This window comes from Malus sylvestris, chromosome 10 (assembly GCF_916048215.2).
Source record: "Malus sylvestris chromosome 10, drMalSylv7.2, whole genome shotgun sequence".
NCBI classification, from domain to species: Eukaryota; Viridiplantae; Streptophyta; class Magnoliopsida; order Rosales; family Rosaceae; genus Malus; species Malus sylvestris.
In genome coordinates this window covers 19,644,847-19,648,477 of record NC_062269.1, presented here as the reverse complement: position 1 = coordinate 19,648,477, position 3,631 = coordinate 19,644,847, and the positions used below count along the sequence as shown (strand labels likewise).

Below are 3,631 nucleotides of genomic sequence, written 5' to 3'. Positions count from 1 at the left end.
TAGGTTTGAGTTTAGTTATGAACTTTCAATTCATACAAAAAAGGCTCATGTAGCAACACATAATACAAGGTACTGATTTAAGTGCAGTGGATATGTGTTGCTTCAAGAATTCAAGTGTGAGTGCTTTGGGACTACAAAAGGATGTCAATGATTCAAAGAAGAAAAATATATTATTGAATCATTAATGTCCAAAAGTGAGTTTTAGGCCGATAATTTTGGATTTCTTGTCCATTAATGGACTGTTAGTCACTTTTAATTAATTCAATACATTGGAACCATACAGGGTCGATCTTGGAAGCAAAATAATGACATGTTGGTTGTATTAGCTTTGATTGATGGCGGGCTAAGCGACAAGTAAATTATAACTTAATTAGCGTTAACCAAAAACGTCCCAAAAATTATACGGGTATGGTTATGAAGCGGGGATGCCAAAATATGGCATTGGGTCAAAAAAAAATACACAGCCTAGCATGTGATTGCTGGCTATAGTGGGTCATGGACCTGCAGCAAGCTACAGGCTTTTGGGCTCAGGATAGGGGCAGCAACAGCAACAGACCGAGTTAGGAGCACAGCCCAGCAACACAAGGGTTGCTGAATGGTAGACAGAGGTGCGAGGGAAGCCCAGGTAATTGTTGGCTTTAGTTCGACGCGATGCAAGCCCAACAAGCAAAGGTTTGTTGGCTAATTGGGTCGAGTACGCAAGACAAGCCTCACACGGGCTGGCTTTGTTTGGAGTGGGCTGGACTGTGAAAAGGCCCAGCAGTAGTTCATGCATCATAGAGAATGTTTTCATACTTCATGATCGTTTCAAATATTTTCCTTTATTTTAAGCATTCCTAATTGGCAGAAAATGACAAAGGCCCTTGAATTTGTGGAAGATCCTTCTCGAAAAGCCAGAATTGTATCTCCAACGCGTTTTATCACGTTTAACACATAAAAATTAAATTGAATCAATAGCATGTAGATTAATTCAATAAAATAATAAATTAATCATAAAAGAATGATTGTTTAAATTGAATCAATATCATGGTAATTCAATAAAATAATAAATTAATCATAAAAATTTATTAAAACGTAATACTCCCTTGATTAAAGATCAAACTCTCTAAAACGCAGCACCAAAAGCACGTTGATAACGTGTTGTAGGCCTAATTCACTGAAGAATTATAAGGGACAGAAAGGGGTGGCCGGCGACACATAGAGATGAGCGAGATGAGTAACTGTGAGGTGTGTTATTCCATCCCATTGTGCCTTTATTTATAGTAGTAAGGAAGGTAAATTCCTTACCCCAATAGGATTACAACTCTAATAGGATAATATCTAGTCTAAGAAATATGATAGATACTACTAAGGATATTCCAGATATGATAAGATTTATACAATCACATTCCTAAACAAATAGGACAACAACATATATTGAATTTTAGTAGGATGGTTGTTAAACATTGGTTTTATTGACACAGTAACTTGAAATTGGGTGTTTTAGTACATTGATCATAATTCTAAATTTACTTAATAAATTTTATACTTTTAGGATTTGGTGTTGATTGTCCAGGATTTTACAATGTTAGTTTAGACTTTGAAATAGATGCTTGGGTTTTAGAATGAATAATAAGTCATAATTTCGAATCACCTCCTCTTTAGTTAAAAAAGAAATAAATGTTGAAAATTGAAGAAGCCCTAATTCTCGTCTTATTAATTTGATTCAGTTGAATGTCATTCAAATTACTCGAGCCAAATGACTTGACACTAATTTAAGATGTTTGAGTTTATTCTCATATTTTATAATTGGAAATTTGTGATTAAGAATGTATTTGCTTTCATATTTGTGCATTCATTATATATTAGGGAACTTTCATAAAAATGACTTAGGCTAAGTTTATTTTAATAAAAAACCATGCTATAACTTTATTTAATGAAAAAAACTTAAATTTTAATAAAAATGACAAAAGAACTTAAATTTTAATGAAAAAGACATAGTTTTAATATTAAAAAAGATTTTTAAAAAAAAGTCTCACAAACTGTTTATGAACTTAATGTTACTATACTGTTTATGAAACTTATTACACTATTTATGAAACTTACTACACTGTTTATGAAACTAAACGATACTACACTGTTTATGAAACTAAACGATACTACACTGTTTATGAAACTTAACAGTGCTACACTGTTTATGAAATTTAACGGCACTGCACTATTTATGAAATGTAACAGCACTGCACTATTTATGAAACTTAACGGTAGTACACTTTGGCTCTCTACCAACAACTTTCATACCTGCCACGAAGTCCAAAAGTAAGGGTGGGTTCGGTTCCAAACGGTTAGGTTTTTGGCCAAAACCGAAACCGACCCAAAATTAGTCTTCGGTTTGGTTCAGTTCAGTTTTTTTTTCGGTTGTGTTCGGTTCAGTTTTGGTTCGGGTCGGGTTTTTTTTTTTTAATAAACCTGAAATTCCCAATTTTAATTCTAGAATTTAGATTCTTTTTACCTTGAGGGTTAACCAATGACATTTTAGACAATCTAGAAGTTACAGATTGAAAAGCACATTTCAATTCCGATCGTCAAAACAAACAAATCTAAAAATTTTGAATGAAAACCCGTCTAATATATGCACGGCCCTCTAAAAGCTTCAATAGATCATTCAAACACCAAAACAAGAAAAACCAGATCATAAAATTAAATATACAAAATTACCCAAAAGTCAAAATCACAAGATAAATACATATGAGATTAAATGTTAGTCCAGATCCTATATCCACCCGTTCTTGAAACATAAGAGTCCTGCAGAATTCAAGCAATTCCCATAATTTTGTCAAAATTTAACCTTTTCAATTGTTCGGTAAATTGAAAAGTTAGGGTTTGAAACTTTGAGCACACAAAATTGATAAGAAATTTGAGAAGTTAGCCAACCTCCACTCCAAATTAAGGTTCCTATTACGATTGAAATTCAGAAAAATCCTAAAAATTAGAACTTTCATGACGGCACAAACTAATAAAATCCCTAGTTTTCATTTCAGTACTTTCTCAACAGTTCCACACAACTCTGCAATCAAACGAATTGAAGAGAGAGAGAGAGAGAGGTGGATTACATGACAAGAGAAAGGAGGCGCTTCTCGGCGGCGATGATCTTATCGGTGGAGGTGGGGATCCAATGGAGGACAGAGGGCCATAAGGAGTTGTGCGGCGGCAGAGAGGCGGTCAGGCGACAATGAAGGAGTGAAGCGAAGGAGCCGAGGAGGTCTCGAAATGAAGGAGGTTAGAAGGGCAATAACGGAGGTACCGAGGAAGGAAATGTTGAAGTGAAGGAACAGGGCCTAGGTTAAATACATAGGAGAATGACGTCGTTTTTAGGTATAAGGATTAATTCGGTTTGGTTTCCGAACCACTGAAACTGAAACTGAACCAACCATTTTCGGTTCGGTTTAATATTTTCATTCGGTTCTGTTTTTTTCAGTTCGATTTTTTTTGGCCTCAGTTCGGTGTTCGGTTCAATTTTTTTCGGTTTTTTGAACCCACCCCTATCCAAAAGTGGACTGAAGATAGTCAATTTTGTCCACAAAGCCGGCGGGTGCCTAAAGCTTCCTGACGTCAATTTGTCGTCTACAGTGGTCCAATAAGGTCAAGGTTG

The 3,631-nt window shown here is 35.1% G+C and overlaps 1 long non-coding RNA gene across 1 annotated transcript; it reads right to left on the bottom strand.

Moving 5' to 3' along the window:
* Positions 1-2,586: 2,586 nt before the first annotated feature.
* LOC126585133 (uncharacterized) lies at positions 2,587-3,302 on the bottom strand. Its single transcript, XR_007610332.1, has 2 exons — positions 3,093-3,302; positions 2,587-2,784 (listed from the first exon to the last, which is right to left on the bottom strand). It is a non-coding gene; the product is annotated as an uncharacterized LOC126585133 (long non-coding RNA).
* Positions 3,303-3,631: the final 329 nt, after the last annotated feature.